Source organism: Musca autumnalis, unplaced genomic scaffold (assembly GCF_047663935.1).
Source record: "Musca autumnalis isolate F117 unplaced genomic scaffold, ASM4766393v1 scaffold_1, whole genome shotgun sequence".
Classification (NCBI taxonomy): domain Eukaryota; kingdom Metazoa; phylum Arthropoda; class Insecta; order Diptera; family Muscidae; genus Musca; species Musca autumnalis.
In genome coordinates this window covers 131,741,029-131,761,619 of record NW_027411644.1, presented here as the reverse complement: position 1 = coordinate 131,761,619, position 20,591 = coordinate 131,741,029, and the positions used below count along the sequence as shown (strand labels likewise).

The 20,591-nt window shown below is 34.1% G+C and overlaps 2 protein-coding genes across 5 annotated transcripts in view; one reads left to right on the top strand and one right to left on the bottom strand.

Moving 5' to 3' along the window:
* The window catches only part of LOC141406761 (ATP-dependent DNA helicase Q4-like), a 92,070-nt gene extending 86,685 nt beyond the window's left edge, over positions 1-5,385 (bottom strand). For 3 of the 4 annotated variants that reach the window (XR_012413504.1, XM_073992770.1, XM_073992779.1), the window contains exon 1: positions 5,222-5,385. The gene's annotated coding sequence lies outside the window, so the exon portion shown is untranslated. The remainder of the gene's footprint in view (positions 1-5,221) is intronic. The other variant, XM_073992765.1, reaches the window with a different exon arrangement.
* Positions 1-20,591, top strand: part of Snap25 (Synaptosomal-associated protein 25kDa) — a 762,009-nt gene that overhangs the window by 102,419 nt on the left and 638,999 nt on the right. The window lies entirely within an intron of this gene.

Sequence of the window (20,591 nt, the reverse complement as noted above, 5' to 3'; positions counted from 1 at the left end):
AGGCCCAGAAATCCACGAACCTGCCTAACGCTCTTCGATACCGGTCAGTTGACGATGGATTCAATTTTTTCAGGATCCGTTTGAATCCCACCATGACCAATCACATATCCTAGATACTTCGTCTGAGTTACGCAAAATTGACTTATGTCTACATTTAATGTTAGATTGGCGTTTCGGAGTTCTTGCGCTATTCGGACTAGGTGCGCTATTCGGCAAGGTGATTATAGAAGTCCTCCGACACGATTACGATATCGTCTAGATATCCAAAAACGCAGTATCTAAGGTCTGGGGGTATAATTCTGTCGACCAACCGGCACATGGTCTGAGGCGCTGTACAGAGCCCGAAAGGCATCACCACAAACTCATACAGTGGCCTTCCGGGCACTGTAAAAGCTGTTAGAGCTTTCGATATCTCTGATAAGCCGATTTGCCAGTAGGCATCTTTTAAGTCGAGCTTGGTAATAATGTTTGCCTTTGGCAATCTGGCGAATATACCCTCGATACTTGGCAACGGATATGCATCCTTTTTCGTCACCAGGTTCAATTTCCGTGCATCTAGACATAGACGTACCTTGTTGGGTTTTACCACAAGTCGCATGGGAGATACCAGGCCGATACTGAAGGTTCGATTACCCCTAATGAGAGAATTCGATCAATTTCCTGGTACATCAAATTCTCTACTGCCGGAGACACCGGGTAAAAACGTTGTTTTACCGGTTTCGCATCACCTATATCTATGTGGTGCGTCAAGTAGGAAGTTCTACCGAGACCTTGCTTCGCAAAGTTTGGAAAAAGGTCTATAATGGCTTTTAGTTGAGCCTGTTGACTAGATGTCAACGGGTATTTAAAATCATCTGCATTATGGGATACCTTTATTTGGTTATCTTGAGCATATTGGGGTAATGGTAAAGTTGTGTTGGAAATACAAACAGGTGATTCTAGCGCCGATATAACCGTGGTAGGTCGTGACGGATTAGGTGGATTACAAATTATTGAATTGTCAAATAGGTCGGGGGCTAACGAAAATACTTTCCAAAAATCCAAACCAAGTATGAGTCGTTGATTGATAGTTGGTACAATTAAAAACTTTAGTTGGTGAATTTCCCCACGAAATTGTACATCAACATATAAGGAACCTAATGTCCTCTGTATTGTCCCATCAGCTGTTTTAACAGCGATATTTCCTCTTATAAATTCTGGACATTGGGAGAAATTTTTCGTAGCCAAATCAGCACCTATGCAGGACACATTCGCACCAGTTTGCAGGAGACCATATTCGGTTAAGTTTAAGAAAGTTACCTTAGCATAGAAACGCTTGTCCGTTGGACTAGACAGTATTGTGGAAATCACAAATTTAGAGGCTTGTTTTCTCCTCCGGTAATAACTTCTGAGTCTAAAGGTAGATGTCTTTGGACCCTTAGAGGATTTTAATGAAATTTCAGAGACAGAAAAAATTCGATTTCTCTTTTCCATATATGCTTGATAACGCTTATGGAACGGTCGTATGGGGTGTAAAAGTTTGTGATCATGTTTAGTGATGGGTAAGTCTGGTTTAAGAATAGATATTTTTGCCGATGATTTGGTTATGGATTCATTTGAAAAAGGTGCTGAGACGACTATGGATGATTCGGATTTTGGTTCGGACCTATCAAGTTTTTTGGATGAGTGCCGATCCTCCTGTTAGCACACCTTATGCACTGTAGCTTATAAATGGTTTTTATGCCACAACCGTAGCAGAACACAGTGCGGTCTTTGAGACAATCGTCCCAAAAATGGCCGATCTCATCACAATTCCAACATTTTACGGTGGAAGATTCCTCATCAACATCAACACACGCATCATTATTAACGTTCTCCAAATTTTGAACTTCGTACTGAATTTCAGTAACGTTTCTGCGTGGATGTATGTTACCATTAGGGAACGGAGATTTTTGAGGTAGTTGTTTCCTAAATGAGTCATCATTCATAAGATTCAATCTCATTTGCACTAATTTTCTTAAATGGGCATGCCTAATATCAGGCCTGAGATTCTGAACTAGAATTTCAATTAGGTCTTCTCTGGGATTGGATGTCGAAGCCTATCGGCAATTGAACTAATGGAATCATAAAAAGAATCAAATGATTCCCCGGATTTCATTTTCCTGGACCTAATTGCTTCCATTAAGTCAAAGTCCGATAGCAAGTCCTTAAATTGGGTACGCAATGCTCCACACAACTCTGTCCATTGGATTGAATCTACCGTTTTGTGGTATCTCCAAAGCCAATCTTTTGCTTTTCCAGTTACCAAAATGTAAGTAAAATTACCATTTAGGTGCTCATTTGTCAAGGTTGTAATACGATATAAAAATTCGTCTACTGATAGTCCACTGTTGGAACCATCAAATTGGATGTTCCAGTTTTGAATTATAAATGTGACACGATCTGGTCGGACAATCTGCGAGTATTCTTCCGAGCTTGGAGGGTGATTTGAAGAATTTTGGTAAGCGGACTGAAGTATGTTTTGAGAAGAATTACTACATCTGGGTTCAGTAATGGCAGGTATATTTTGGTTCTGATTCTGGGATTGGGAACCTAAATTTAGATTTTTAAGCATTTTAACGATACTTCTCTCGATCATTTGATCAATGCGAGAATAATTTATCTCCTGATACCTTTGATTATACTCTGGGTATGACTTTGGAACTTTCTTACTATTATAACTGGACTGATGATTATGAACTGGTAGGTCATAATCTGTAAACTTATTTGCATGATTGTAAGCAGTCTGGGAAGACAATTCTTCTCCTACCTGACTACTATTTTGGGGCATATCCAGGTCCTTACTGGCATTTAAATTTTCGGAAAATAGCGTTTTCGAAAGATTTCGGGTATTTGGGCGATTTGTAAAACAACCTCGACCTTTCCCGCGATAAGACGATTTTTTTTGGGATAGCACCAGTTTGAGTGGAAATATCGGTCGATTCGACACTTATTATTGGAAATTTTTTAAGTTTTGAAAGTTCGCATGTTGCTTTACAGCAAGGACATTGAGTAGAATTGAATAATGCTTGTTCAATACAAGTTCGATGAAAAATGTGCTTACAAGTTTCCAGGATGCAACAATCCTGTTCCTCAACCTGCATTATTTCTGTACATGAAGGACATTTAAATTCTTTATCTTCCGTAATTCCAGAATCCGTACTTGGATTTGGTACTGGACTACGTGCCACTGCCATTGCCATAAAAGAAGAAATATATATGAGTGATAATTATAAAAAAGGTAAATCAAGCAGGATAGGAATAAAAAAGGTTTTTTTTAATTAATCTTCTTTCGAATTGAGATCTGTGTCACAGAAAGTATAATTTTAGACTTGAATGATATAAAATAGACTTTTCTTACTTTTTGGTTGAGGTAGGAATTCGGTGTAAAAGGGAATAATTATTATAAATTCTAAGGGTTGATTAGGACTAGCAAAAATGCTGGGCTATGGAATCTAACTTGGTCAATAAAATGATTTCTGAATGTCCAACCATCATGCTTCTTGTACTATACACTGCTATTTTCGGACGTCATTTCGCATCAAGCAAAATAACGTAAGTCCTAAAAACAACAGGATGATGATAACCTCGGTCAATACATGAAAACAGACTCATAGACCATTTATAAATTATTTATGAGTTTGTAAAATCCATTTGTCGACTTCCTCTTGAATCAGAAATTCGCGTTAAAGGACATCTCGGTCATATTATCCGAAACCATCAGAAAAAAGAATATCCTGAGTCCCTGTAACAAGTATTCTGAAATCATTTTCAGGACGACTAAAGTACTTTATAACCTCACGTTCGAAATGGAATTTTAATTTGTTTAAACGGTTGTTTGGGCAATCAAGTCCTAAAGGACCTTACCAACATATAATTGTAAATCCCACAATATTGCTATAAATGGATAGCATTATTCCAGAATTTAAAACTAGCTGATGTAGATGAACTGAAGTGCTCTTGTTTTCGAAAATATAACTTGTATACCGAAAAGGACATAACTTTGTCTTTAAGGACTCGACTGTTTCGTGGATGAATACTCAACCTACCTTAGCCTTGTTCAACTTGAAACTGGAAGATAGTATGATGGAAAAACGAAAAACGATTATTGAACTCATTGTTGGACTATAAGAGCCTTTGATTGTGCTAACAAACAGTCGGGTGTGGGGGATTCGTGTCCGCATTGAGTCAAAATGTATCTTCCCGAACATAAATAAAAGATATTATAGACTCCCTAAATAACAAGATGAAAATAAACTAACATTGGGTGGCTATTATGTAGTAATATCGATTTTTACCGATATTCACACCTACAGATCCCTGTAGATCCCAATAATCACATCTGTAGATCAATGTAATTATCAATCACTAGATCTCTATAGATCCCAATCATCAGCTGTTTCAATCATCTGTTTAGATCATATGTTATTTATAACAACAAATACTGTTTATGTTTAAGGATGATAGAAAATAAGAAAACTAGGATTAAGAAAATAAGATTAGGAAAATACCGTTATGTATAATATATAAGGACTGAAATTTGTCGAATAAAATCAATCAAGTTTTTACTGCCGATTTGTTGGCAACCAGAAAAACAATTTCTTTTATTTTGCGCTCTTAAGTGCAAATAAACAATACTTGCACCGGCATTTTTAATTGCCTGCAACTCATAAAATATTAGTTGCCAGTGGCTTTATTAAAGAGCCGGCAGAAACCCCTAGGCAGGCCTACACCAAACGAAAGGTTATTCCTTGGAAAAGTGTGTTGTAACACCACATGGCGATCCTGCCAACATCGGACCATATTCCTGTTGAAAATCCCGTTCCTGCGACGAGCAGACCAGGCCCGGCGAGACTTACCATCCGGGAATACCTAGCTAGACAACAGAGGTTTAAGGATGAGAAGCTGGTGAGAATCCCTGAAACGCAAAAGCCCAAACACAAGAGAGGCGGTAAGCTGGTAAAGCTGCGACGGAAATTGGCAGACTTGAAGGCAAGGGTAAATGCTGATCCACCGCCTCCATGGAATGTTTCTTGCGAGTTGTGGGAATTAATTATTGAAATAGAAGCAAAGATGCCACAGAAAGCTAAATTAAACAAATTAATAAAACACAAAAACATTTTTTTTTTTCATCTCTTTGATTTCTCCGCTACGTTTTGGGAAAATATAATTGCATTTATTTTAATGATTAACAATTCATTACATATAGAATATTAATTAAACAACACTTTTTCACACAAAGAAGGCACTAAATTAATTATTATTTGATAAATTTTGGAAAAAGCACATAAAAATTAATATTGCAACGGAGATATGTAAAAAGTTACGGATCAAAACAAAAACTATAAAAGCAAACTAAAAGTCATTGATTTGACATATGTCACAAAAGAGCTGTATTACACAGGGTGATTCTAATAAAATGTAATAATAGAGTTAAGTTACACAGGGTAATTCAGGTTTATAGAAACAACAGGGTGCCAATTAAATGAAGTAAGGGGGTTCGCACCTACTGATTAATTGTTAAACAGTATAGTATTACTAAAAATAATTATTGGAATACATATGAAAACTAACCCCGCGTTTACAAATGCCAGTATTGGCAAGACAATAGCAAAAATACAAGAGGTTTAAGGATGAGAAGCTGGTGAGAATCCCTGAAACGCAAAAGCCCAAACACAAGAGAGGCGGTAAGCTGGTAAAGCTGCGACGGAAATTGGCAGACTTGAAGGCAAGGGTAAATGCTGATCCACCGCCTCCATGGAATGTTTCTTGCGAGTTGTGGGAATTAATTATTGAAATAGAAGCAAAGATGCCACAGAAAGCTAAATTAAACAAATTAATAAAACACAAAAACATTTTTTTTGCATCTCTTTGATTTCTCCGCTACGTTTTGGGAAAATATAATTGCATTTATTTTAATGATTAACAATTCATTACATATAGAATATTAATTAAACAACACTTTTTCACACAAAGAAGGCACTAAATTAATTATTATTTGATAAATTTTGGAAAAAGCACATAAAAATTAATATTGCAACGGAGATATGTAAAAAGTTACGGATCAAAACAAAAACTATAAAAGAAAACTAAAAGTCATTGATTTGACATATGTCACAAAAGAGCTGTATTACACAGGGTGATTCTAATAAAATGTAATAATAGAGTTAAGTTACACAGGGTAATTCAGGTTTATAGAAACAACAGGGTGCCAATTAAATGAAGTAAGGGGGTTCGCACCTACTGATTAATTGTTAAACAGTATAGTATTACTAAAAATAATTATTGGAATACATATGAAAACTAACCCCGCGTTTACAAATGCCAGTATTGGCAAGACAATAGCAAAAATACAAACCTTTTTCACAAATACATTTATAAATTTTTAAATATGTATAGAAAAAAGTATGAATGTATTGGTGAAAATGATTTGTAACTTTGCTATTGTCTTGCCAATACTGTCTGTGTGTAAACGCCTAGTAAATGAATTAAATAAATATTAATTGGGTCTGAATTAATGAATCAAAGGTGGTTTACACCTATGGTTAAACGGCCAATTAGCTATGTTATATGGAACAATTAATTGAATATGTACATGAGTTGGATAATACGAAATCGAATTTAAAAAAAAGCATAAATAAATATTTTACACAAAAATACGTAAATGAAAAATCTGAAAGATTTCAATTTATAAGAAATTATACGGAAGGATTCAAAGATAATGAAGAATTAACAAAGTGTTCACCAAAAATTGAGTTGCTTTGTACTGATATTGAGGATATTTTAAAACGTCTAAAAATTAAAAAAGGAAAAGTTGAAGGAAGTTTATCAAATATGTCTAGTTTTGACATAAATGTGGTGGGGAAAAACCTGCAAGTTTTTAAAGGAACATATAAATTCTTAGATGATTTCATATCACAAGCTGAACTTTTACATGATATGGTCAAAGATGAAGAAAAAGAACTTTTCGTTAAATATGTCTATAATTTTAAACTATCGAGCCAAGTAAGAAGTACTTTAGGTTGTGCTAATAAACCACAATGTTTTTATGATTTGAAGAAATTATTGATTGAATCATATCCAAATCCCAGAAATTTGCAACAGGTTTTGTCTGAATTGGGAACTATAAAGCAAGCTAATACGTCAATAAGTGAATTTAGGGAGAGCATTTCGAATCTTACAGATCAGTTAAGTGAATTTGAAATAAATAGCCTTGTAAAACCGTCAAAAGAAACAATAGATGCAATACAAAAGGTTAGCGAAAACATGGCATTAAACGTTTTTTTAAAAGGGGAAAATACAGAATATCAGAATATCTTATTTTCAAATCCACCAAGCTCATTGACTGAGGCAACGCAAAGATGCATGAGTGCTGAACAATGTTTAGGTTTAGAGAACAAGAATGTATACGTCGTAAATGAAAGAGACACCAGCAAAAATAAAAACTTTAGCACAAATCAAAGACATAATTACGGATTTGAAGGTGGAAACAATGATGGGTATAATCGTGGACATAGCAGGCAATGTACATGCAGATGTGGTAATTTAATACATACAACATACGGAGTGATAACTATAGTGGTAATGGTGATATTAGAAACAGTGGACACTACGGCCACAACAGAAAGTATACCAACGACAATAACAGAAGCTATTATGGTAATAAATCTATGGACAGCGGTACACGAAATAATGGTCGAATTAATAATGCATATACAAAACGCGAAAATTACAAAACATACACTTATGAAGATCAGGGAAACTTCGACGGCCGGACGACGGAGGAAGTTATCCAAGAAGGCCAAATGTAAAGATATTTAATATAAATGTGAAGTCTAGCGCGTATGTAACATTGAAATGTCGTGATATAGATAAATTCTTAACGTTTCTGATTGATACTGGAGCAGATGTATCTATATGCAGAGACCACAAGTTTCACAATATAAACATACATGAAATAGCAAGACTCACGGGAATTAGTAAAACATCTGTACAGTGTCTTGGAGCAGCACATTTAACCTTATTTACCGAGTCAGCAGATATAGCACACAAGTTTTACATAGTAAAAAAATTATTTCCCAATTCCTACAGATGGGATCATTGGACGTGATATTTTAGCGAAATACTTGTGCAGAATAGACTTCGAAACTTACACGATAAGCTTCAATATCAACAACAGTGAATTCATATTACCAATGACAATAAAGCAACAGAATCAGAAGGAAATAGTAATACCGCCAAGATCCGAACTAATAATTCCAATTACTTTGAATATAGAAGAAGATAGTATAATACTGACTAAAGAATTAAGTTGTGGATTATTTATCGAATTGCCTGATACCAAGGCATGGAATAAAACACATAAAGCTTTTGAATACAACAAATAAAACAGAAACTTTACGCCACTTAGATTTTGAAATAAATAGCTTAAGCGACTATCATATTTTTGCAACAATAAATGGAAATCAGCAAAAAGCCAACAGAAGTAAGCAATTATTAAGTAATCTTGATATAGGAACCAATGAACATAATGCAAGAAGCGTTATAACTTCCATAATAAATGAGTTTCAAGATATTTTTCATTTGCCTGGTGAGAATCTCAGCGTTAATAACTTCTACTCACAGCGTATACAAACGACAGACGATACACCTGTATACATAAAAAACTACAGACTGCCCGAAACACAAATGAATGAAATTAATAATCAAGTAAAGGAGCTGTACGAGGATGATATAATTGAGGACTCCGTTAGCCCCTATAACTCACCGTTATTGGTGGTACCAAAAAAATCCAAAGATGACAAACAAAAATGGCGCTTGGTAGTAGATTTTAGGAAACTCAATAACAAGATTATGAATGACAAATTCCCATTAACGAGATTAGAGGACGTTTTGGATAAACTTGGCAGAGCAAAATATTTTTAAACACTGGATATGACTAGTTCGTTCCACCAGATTGCCCTGGAAGAGGATTCACGTCCTCTAACCGCTTTCGCGACTAATAACTGTCATTATCAGTTTAAAAGATTGCCCTTTGGTTTGAAGATTTCATCTAACAGCTTTCAAAGGATGTTAACAATAGCATTAAGCGGCTTAGATGCTGCCGCATTTTTATATGTAGATGATGTGATAGTCTTCGGATGCATCTGTTTCGATCATATGTTATTTATAACAACAAATACTGTTTATGTTTAAGGATGATAGAAAATAAGAAAACTAGGATTAAGAAAATAAGATTAGGAAAATACCGTTATGTATAATATATAAGGACTGAAATTTGTCGAATAAAATCAATCAAGTTTTTACTGCCGATTTGTTGGCAACCAGAAAAACAATTTCTTTTATTTTGCGCTCTTAAGTGCAAATAAACAATACTTGCACCGGCATTTTTAATTGCCTGCAACTCATAAAATATTAGTTGCCAGTGGCTTTATTAAAGAGCCGGCAGAAACCCCTAGGCAGGCCTACACCAAACGAAAGGTTATTCCTTGGAAAAGTGTGTTGTAACACCACATGGCGATCCTGCCAACATCGGACCATATTCCTGTTGAAAATCCCGTTCCTGCGACGAGCAGACTAGGCCCGGCGAGACTTACCATCCGGGAATACCTAGCTAGACAACAGAGGTTTAAGGATGAGAAGCTGGTGAGAATCCCTGAAACGCAAAAGCCCAAACACAAGAGAGGCGGTAAGCTGGTAAAGCTGCGACGGAAATTGGCAGACTTGAAGGCAAGGGTAAATGCTGATCCACCGCCTCCATGGAATGTTTCTTGCGAGTTGTGGGAATTAATTATTGAAATAGAAGCAAAGATGCCACAGAAAGCTAAATTAAACAAATTAATAAAACACAAAAACAGTTTTTTTTCATCTCTTTGATTTCTCCGCTACGTTTTGGGAAAATATAATTGCATTTATTTTAATGATTAACAATTCATTACATATAGAATATTAATTAAACAACACTTTTTCACACAAAGAAGGCACTAAATTAATTATTATTTGATAAATTTTGGAAAAAGCACATAAAAATTAATATTGCAACGGAGATATGTAAAAAGTTACGGATCAAAACAAAAACTATAAAAGAAAACTAAAAGTCATTGATTTGACATATGTCACAAAATAGCTGTATTACACAGGGTGATTCTAATAAAATGTAATAATAGAGTTAAGTTACACAGGGTAGTTCAGGTTTATAGAAACAACAGGGTGCCAATTAAATGAAGTAAGGGGGTTCGCACCTACTGATTAATTGTTAAACAGTATAGTATTACTAAAAATAATTATTGGAATACATATGAAAACTAACCCCGCGTTTACAAATGCCAGTATTGGCAAGACAATAGCAAAAATACAAACCTTTTTCACAAATACATTTATAAATTTTTAAATATGTATAGAAAAAAGTATGAATGTATTGGTGAAAATGATTTGTAACTTTGCTATTGTCTTGCCAATACTGTCTGTGTGTAAACGCCTAGTAAATGAATTAAATAAATATTAATTGGGTCTGAATTAATGAATCAAAGGTGGTTTACACCTATGGTTAAACGGCCAATTAGCTATGTTATATGGAACAATTAATTGAATATGTACATGAGTTGGATAATACGAAATCGAATTTAAAAAAAAGCATAAATAAATATTTTACACAAAAATACGTAAATGAAAAATCTGAAAGATTACAATTTATAAGAAATTATACGGAAGGATTCAAAGATAATGAAGAATTAACAAAGTGTTCACCAAAAATTGAGTTGCTTTGTACGGATATTGAGGATATTTTAAAACGTCTAAAAATTAAAAAAGGAAAAGTTGAAGGAAGTTTATCAAATATGTCTAGTTTTGACATAAATGTGGTGGGGAAAAACCTGCAAGTTTTTAAAGGAACATATAAATTCTTAGATGATTTCATATCACAAGCTGAACTTTTACATGATATGGTCAAAGATGAAGAAAAAGAACTTTTCGTTAAATCTATATATATAAATGAGCTTGGTGATAAGTGATTGACTGACTGACTGACTCATCATCAACGCCCAGCCAAAACGGCTAAAGCTAGGAGCTTGAAATTTTACCAGTGGGTCACTGTTGATGCAAATGTGCGAGATAAGGCCGGGTTTTAGAAAATTCGTCCTGGAACCACAAAAAATAACAACAACAAAAATCCTTATTTTTCATTATTATTACGTACTTATGCACTTAGTTGGCCCTCTGCAAGACATGTGTCAAATTAACAATGCTATAACTTCATGATACCGTAAACGATCACACATAATTTCAAATTATGTAGTTTACTTCTAGGCGCACTTATTTTATCGTAAACCACTAAATAATAGAAAGACAAGACATTTGTTATCTTCCATTGCAACAGATGTCGTGAATAACTAAATGTTTGCAAATTAATGAAAGTGCAATAAAATTGTGCATATTACCACTATTTATTTGCCATTAAGAATTTTATCGTATATGGAGATGTACAGTCATAACTATTCAATTTCAAAATCTGTTATTTGAAGAAATCGCTAAATAATTAATGAAATCAATAATAGGCCCCAGGAATATAGGAATTTGGTATGGAATTCAAGTTTGGGAAGTGGTGCTTCTAAAAGGAAATGGTTTGGAAAATTACCAATCATGTATACGAAAAGTACTAAATGGTACTAAATTTAGTACAATTTAGATTTGGGTGAACGTAAAGAGCTGGAAACCTGAAACTCGGAATTAAGGTTACTGTTGTAGTTTAGGATTGAAATATGAGGGTAGTTTTGGAAATTCGTGCTTATGTGTACGAAAAGTACTAAATTGTACTAAATTTGGTACAATAGGGATTTGGGTGAACGGATAGAGCTGGAATCCTGATATTTGGAATTGAGATTACTGTTGGAGTGTAGGATTGAAGAATTTTTGGAAATTCGTACTTATGTGTATGAAAAGTACTAAATGGTACTAAATTTGGGACAATGGGGAATTGGGTGAACGGATATAGTTGGAATCTCGAAATTTGGAATTGAGATTACTGGTGGGGTATAGAATTGAGGTAGTTTTGAAAATTCGTACTTATGGGTACGAAAAGTACTAAATGGTACTAAATTTAGTGCAATTTGGATTTGGGTGAACGTATGTATGTAGCTGGAAACCTGAAATTTGGAATTAAGATTACTGTGAAGTGTAGGACTGAGATATGAGGGTGGTTTTGGAAATTCGTACTTATGTGTTCGAAAAGTACTAAATTTGGTACAATAGGGATTCCAGTGAACGGACAGAGCTGGAAACCTGAAATTTGAAATTGAGATTACTGTTGGAGCATAGGATTGGGGAAATTTTGGAAATTCGTATTTATGTGTACGAAAAGTACTAAATAGTACTAAATTTATTACAATTTGGATTTGGGTGAACGGATAGAACTGGAATCCTGAATTTTAAGTATTTTAATTTTTTTGATTTTAATTTAAAGTATGAATTTTAGTAAACGGAAAGAGTTAGAATTTGCAACCCGTTCGCGGTAGGCTATAGAGGTAGAATTTGGACTTGGGTGACGGATAGTGTTTTAGTCCTGAAATTTGAAATTAGGATTACTATTGGAGTGTAGGACTGAGGTAGTAAGGGTACGAAAAGTACTAAGTGGTACTACCTGTGGTACAATTTGGATTTGGGGGAACGGATAAAGCTGGAATCCTGGAATTTGGTCAGACTGCTGTTGGAGTATAGGATTGAGATGGAAGTAGTTTTTGAAATTCGTACTTATGGGTACGAAATGTACCAAATGGTACAACTTGGATTTGAGTGCACGGATAGCGCTGGAATCCTGTTATTTGGAATTATGGTTACTGTTGAAGTGAAGGATTAAGGTTGTTTTGGAAAATCGAATTGTACAGAATTTGGTACAATTTGTTTTTGTGTACAAGGGGTTTTCGGAAATTCATCGTACAAAGGTACGAAAAGTGCTAAAGTGTACTAAATATGGAATCCATTGTATTAGGCAAACGCGAAGAGCTAGAATTCTGAAATTTTGAACGAGTGGTCATTGATGAAGAGTTAGGAAGATGTACCAAAGGGTATTTAGAAACTCGACCTATAAGTGTACGAAAAGTACTAAAAGTTTCTAAATTTGGTACCAATTGCATATTTTTAATGGATAAAGCTAGAATATTCAAATTTGGTATGGGAATCAAGGTTGGGAAATGGCGTTGAAATAAGGAAATGGTTTTGGAAGTTCGTATTTATGATTACGAGCAGTACTATATTTGGATTTGGGTGAACGGATAGAGCTGGAATCCTAAAGTTTTGAATTAAGATTACTGTAGGGGTGTAGGATTGAGATAGTTTTGGAAATTCGTACCTTTGGGTACGAAAAGTACTAAATGGTACTAAATTTGGTACAATTTGGATTTGGATGAACGGATAGAGCTGGAATTCTGAAATTTGGAACTAAGATTACTGCCGGACAGTAGAATTGAGGTAGTTTTGGAAATTCGTACTTATGGGTACAGAAAGCACTAAATTTGGTACAATTTGAATTTTAGTAAACGGATAGTGTTGGAATTAGGAATTAATATTACTGTAGGAGTGTAGTATTGAGGAAATTTTGAAAAGTCGTATGTATGGGTGCGAGAAGTACTAAATTGTACTAAATATGGTACAATATGGATTTGGGTGAACGGGTAGAGCTGGAATCCTGAAATTTTTGTTTGGGAAAAAATGGTACTAAATTTGATACAATTTGGATTCGGGTGAACTAATAGAGCTGGAATCCTGAAATTTGGAATTACGATTACAGTCGAAGAGTAGGATTCAGGTTGTTTTGAAAAAGCAAACTTATGGTTACGAAAAGCACTAAATGGTACTAAATTTAGTACAATTTGTATGTAGGTGAACGGATAGCGGTGGAATCCTGCAATTTGAAAGTACGGTTATTGCAGCCCTGTTGCGTTGAGGAAGTTTTGAAAATTGGTACGAAAATTCTAAATTGTTCTAAATTTAGTACAATTTTAATTTGGTTTAACGGATAGAGTTTGAATCCTGATTACTACTAAAGTGAAGGATTGAGGTAGTTTTGGAAAATCTTACTTATGAGTACGAAGAGTTCGACATGATACTAAGTTTGGTACAATTTGGAATTGGACGAAAGGAAACAGCTGGAATCTTGAGATATGGAATTACCGTAATTATTATGGAATTTACTGTAATTATTTTGTATTAATGTCCGTGTATGGCTGACATATGTCGTCGAAATACGTACCATAAGTATACGAATATTACTTAATGGTACTCAATTTGTTTTTGGGTGTAGGGACAGTGCTCGAATTTTTATTTTTTGGGGTACGTACAGTACTAAGATAAAAATAAATATTGATTAAAATTGGTATTAGTGCGACCAAATTTTCAGTGTTTGTCATTTCCATATTATATATTGTTTATTTGTTTTTTTTTTATATCCTTTCCGCATACGAAGTAGCGGGCATTTTGCTAGTATGTCTATAATTTTAAACTATCGAGCCAAGTAAGAAGTACTTTAGGTTGTGCTAATAAACCACAATGTTTTTATGATTTGAAGAAATTATTGATTGAATCATATCCAAATCCCAGAAATTTGCAACAGGTTTTGTCTGAATTGGGAACTATAAAGCAAGCTAATACGTCAATAAGTGAATTTAGGGAGAGCATTTCGAATCTTACAGATCAGTTAAGTGAATTTAAAATAAATAGCCTTGTAAAACCGTCAAAAGAAACAATAGATGCAATACAAAAGGTTAGCGAAAACATGGCATTAAACGTTTTTTTAAAAAGGGGAAAATACAGAATATCAGAATATCTTATTTTCAAATCCACCAAGCTCATTGACTGAGGCAACGCAAAGATGCATGAGTGCTGAACAATGTTTAGGTTTAGAGAACAAGAATGTATACGTCGTAAATGAAAGAGACACCAGCAAAAATAAAAACTTTAGCACAAATCAAAGACATAATTACGGATTTGAAGGTGGAAACAATGATGGGTATAATCGTGGACATAGCAGGCAATGTACATGCAGATGTGGTAATTTAATACATACAACATACGGAGTGATAACTATAGTGGTAATGGTGATATTAGAAACAGTGGACACTACGGCCACAACAGAAAGTATACCAACGACAATAACAGAAGCTATTATGGTAATAAATCTATGGACAGCGGTACACGAAATAATGGTCGAATTAATAATGCATATACAAAACGCGAAAATTACAAAACATACACTTATGAAGATCAGGGAAACTTCGACGGCCGGACGACGGAGGAAGTTATCCAAGAAGGCCAAATGTAAAGATATTTAATATAAATGTGAAGTCTAGCGCGTATGTAACATTGAAATGTCGTGATATAGATAAATTCTTAACGTTTCTGATTGATACTGGAGCAGATGTATCTATATGCAGAGACCACAAGTTTCACAATATAAACATACATGAAATAGCAAGACTCACGGGAATTAGTAAAACATCTGTACAGTGTCTTGGAGCAGCACATTTAACCTTATTTACCGAGTCAGCAGATATAGCACACAAGTTTTACATAGTAAAAAAATTATTTCCCAATTCCTACAGATGGGGTCATTGGACGTGATATTTTAGCGAAATACTTGTGCAGAATAGACTTCGAAACTTACACGATAAGCTTCAATATCAACAACAGTGAATTCATATTACCAATGACAATAAAGCAACAGAATCAGAAGGAAATAGTAATACCGCCAAGATCCGAACTAATAATTCCAATTACTTTGAATATAGAAGAAGATAGTATAATACTGACTAAAGAATTAAGTTGTGGATTATTTATCGAATTGCCTGATACCAAGGCATGGAATAAAACACATAAAGCTTTTGAATACAACAAATAAAACAGAAACTTTACGCCACTTAGATTTTGAAATAAATAGCTTAAGCGACTATCATATTTTTGCAACAATAAATGGAAATCAGCAAAAAGCCAACAGAAGTAAGCAATTATTAAGTAATCTTGATATAGGAACCAATGAACATAATGCAAGAAGCGTTATAACTTCCATAATAAATGAGTTTCAAGATATTTTTCATTTGCCTGGTGAGAATCTCAGCGTTAATAACTTCTACTCACAGCGTATACAAACGACAGACGATACACCTGTATACATAAAAAACTACAGACTGCCCGAAACACAAATGAATGAAATTAATAATCAAGTAAAGGAGCTGTACGAGGATGATATAATTGAGGACTCCGTTAGCCCCTATAACTCACCGTTATTGGTGGTACCAAAAAAATCCAAAGATGACAAACAAAAATGGCGCTTGGTAGTAGATTTTAGGAAACTCAATAACAAGATTATGAATGACAAATTCCCATTAACGAGATTAGAGGACGTTTTGGATAAACTTGGCAGAGCAAAATATTTTTAAACACTGGATATGACTAGTTCGTTCCACCAGATTGCCCTGGAAGAGGATTCACGTCCTCTAACCGCTTTCGCGACTAACAACTGTCATTATCAGTTTAAAAGATTGCCCTTTGGTTTGAAGATTTCATCTAACAGCTTTCAAAGGATGTTAACAATAGCATTAAGCGGCTTAGATGCTGCCGCATTTTTATATGTAGATGATGTGATAGTCTTCGGATGCAGCCTTAAACACCACAATCAGAATTTAGTAAACGTTTTTAGGCGCTTACGTGAATACAATCTAAAATTAAATGCATCAAAATGTAGCTTTCTCAAACCTGAAGTAGTCTATCTTGGTCATTTAATTACTGGTAAAGGGATATAAACTGATCCAATGAAAGATGACATAATAAGAAAGTATCCAATCCCCAAGAGTGCAGATGAGGCTAGACGATTTGTAGCATTCTGCAGTTATTATCGACGTTTTATTCCAGGATTTGCTGATATAGCAAAATCTCTAAACGCTTTATCAAAGAAAAATAAGAAGTTTGAATGGACTCCAGAGTGCCAAACTGCTTTTGAGACGCTAAAATCTAAATTATTAAAACCACCCATTTTACAGTACCCAGATTTTAAAAAGCCTTTTCTTTTAACAACCGATGCATCCAATTATGCTCTTGGTGCAGTCTTATCACAAGGATGTATTGGTTCAGATTTACCAATATCATACGCAAGTACTACACTATCAAAACACGACCTAAATAAACCAATTATTGAGAAGGAGCTACTCGCTATACATTGGGAAATAAACTTTTTCCGACCGTATCTTTACGGAAGAAAGTTTACAGTCGTCACAGATCACCGACCTTTGGTGTGGCTTTTTGCACACAAAACCCCGTCATCTAAACTAACTCGAATCAGGGTGGACTTATGCGATTACGACTTTGACATCATTTACAATAAAGGAAAAATAAACACAAACGCTGACGCTCTGTCCAGAATAGTGACAAATAGTGAGATATTAAAGGCGATGATTCCTGTCAGATGCGAAGAAAAACGGATACTTGCTATCACTCGGAGTATGCATAAAGATGCAAAGTCTAAAAACACTGACGAAACTGATGAACATGAACCTGTGGGAAATACCAGAGACATAACCATTTGGGAATGTACCTCAATAACGGATATTAAGAACGCCAAGAAACTTACATTCGTTCCCGGCAAAAAAACCAATAAAACAAAAATAAATATATTACAAAACCATGTTGTAATTGATTGCAGCAGTAATCCATCACACATTAAAATTACTTTGGAGAAGCTAGTATCTAAAATGTGAAATACGAGTACGAGCGTATTAGCATTAAACAAAAAAGATAAGATTTTTAAAGAACTAACAATAGAGGAATTCAAAAGAGTTTTTACGAATATACAAAGTAATAATAATTTGAGAATTTTATTGTATGAGGAGCCAAAAAATAATAGAGGAATTCCATAAATCGTCTCATGATGGTCACTTAGGTATCAGAAAGACTATTTTAAAAGTGAAGCAACGTTATATATGGAAAAACATGAATAGAATGATAAAACAACGAACTGCAAACAATGCAAACTCAACAAGCAAACAGTGCACAGAAAAGAAAAATATACTTTAACAAATACACCACAAACAAGTTTCGAATTAATATCAATTGACACGGTGGGTCCTCTACGAATATCTAACAATTACCGGTATATTTTAACTATGCAATGCGACTTAACAAAATACGTTGTAGCTTACCCAATAGAGACAAAAGACGCGAAAACCGTAGCACAAACTTTAGTAGAAAAATTTATGGCAATTTTAAAATTCTCAAATCAGACAAAGGAACCGAATTTACAAATAATCTTTTAAAAGAAGTATGTATTTTACTGGATATAAAACAGACTTGCAGTACTCCCTATCATCATGAGACTCTAGGCTCGATAGACAGAAATCATAGGGTTCTCAATGAATTTCTTCTAAACTATTCGAAAGATAATGAATGGCACTCGTGGATTCCATACTTTGCATTCGCGTATAACACAACCCCACACGTTGATACAGGGTACTCGCCATACGAGTTGGTATTTGGTAAACTATCCTACTTACCCAATGATGAGGTCAAAAAACAAAACATTTTTTATAACACAGACGATTATGTCTCTGAGTTAAAACAAAGATTAAAATTCTGTCTGGAAAAGGCCAAACGATTTTTAGAGAAATGTAAAATATCCAGAATATCTCAACAAAACAGCTCAAATCCTTTAAATTTAAAAATTGGAGACCAAGTTCTTCTTAGAGTAATGAACAGGAAGAAAAACCAAGCTCCTTATCAAGGGCCATTCAAAATCATAGAAAGACATGGTGTTAATTCTTTAATGTCGATTGATGGAAAATCAAAAATTTATCACAACAACATGTTAAAAAAATGGAGTATTGTTTAAGTATTTTAATATTTTGTAAACATAATTTTTAAATAAAAATTATTCTCTTAAAGGGTGAGGGTGTAGTTATATCGATTGTTACCGATATTCACACCTACAGATCCCTGTAGATCCCAATAATCACATCTGCAGATCAATGTAATTATCAATCACTAGATCCCTATAGATCCCAATCATCAGCTGTTTCAATCATCTGTTTAGATCATATGTTATTTATAAGGATGATAGAAAATAAGAAAACTAGGATTAAGAAAATAAGATTAGGAAAATACCGCTATGTATAATATATAAGGACTGAAATTTGTCGAATAAAATCAATCAAGTATTTACTGCCGATTTGTTGGCAACCAGAAAAACAATTTCTTTTATTTTGCGATCTTAAGTGCAAATAAACAATACTTGCACCGGCATTTTTAATTGCCTGCAACTCATAAAATATTAGTTGCCAGTGGCTTTATTAAAGAGCCGGCAGAAACCCCTAGGCAGGCCTACACCAAACGAAAAGTTATTCCTTGGAAAAGTGTGTTGTAACAGCACAATTATCTTGAAAAAATTCTGGACCCCTTTTTTATCAAGATGAAAATACGCTGCATGGATCAACCCTAAAATATCACAGTAGGCTCTCCAGGTGTTAGACGGAGTACCAGCCTCTGTACCCTCCCAACCGTGGTCCCCAGGCATTCATGTTTGTTGAGACCCCAAAATCAACTTTCTTATACCTCCTAGTCTACCTCACCATCGTAAGAAAATAATTGGTAAATTAGCACTTCATGTTGTTAATAACAATCTATATTTAAATAAGTGTAGGATTTCGTTGAACAAATAAATAATACAAAAAAAAAAGAAGATTATGCATACAAATAATCATATTCATTAGTAATTGTAGTATAGATGGTGTATATACAGTTATAAATCAAAAAGGAGAATTATATACGTGTACAATATTAGAGTTTTGATTTTCTTCAAATTTCAATTTAAGGTTGGAATATGGAATTTTCTTCCGTTTAATATAATAATAAATGATATAATAGAAACCAGTTTTTGGGTCAAAAGTAATGTTTTTTTTTTGGAAAGAAATTCATGCAAATGATTATATAAAGACTAGGATGTAGTATAAATAAATCTTGATTTACGTTACGAATAGAAAATCGGAGATTGGAATTATAGGCGTTGCTAATAATGGAACTGTTGTAGAGTTAAGTATTTTTATAATTCGATTTTCTTTTTTTTGTATACTGATTTTTGATCGAATTTATCGAACTGGAAGTTTAAAAACAAACTAATTTGGAGATTGGAGTTAAATTTTTTTGATACAAATTGTTCTTATTTTTGTTTTTAAGAAAGGATAAGCCGAAGGATATCATCTTTGCTACTTTACACACTGCTTTTCTTATGGAAAGGGTAGTTTAATTAGAAATTATAAAGGATTCGGGATTATAGGGGGAACTGATGAGATCCTTTTGCTATTATCCTTGTTGGTCTATTCCTTTTTATTTATGCAAATATTTTAAAGATTAATGTTTTTTCTATTTTTGAAACTCACTTTTGTTTATTTTGTGTTTGTTAGGACTATTCTTTTATCCTTTATTTACCTTAAAACTCCACTTTACTGCGATCCTCGAGGCCTCGATGAACGTTCGTTCATGTATGTATGTGTGTTTTATGTTTCGAAGGATTTGCGTTTGTGTGTTTGTATTGTATGTAGTAT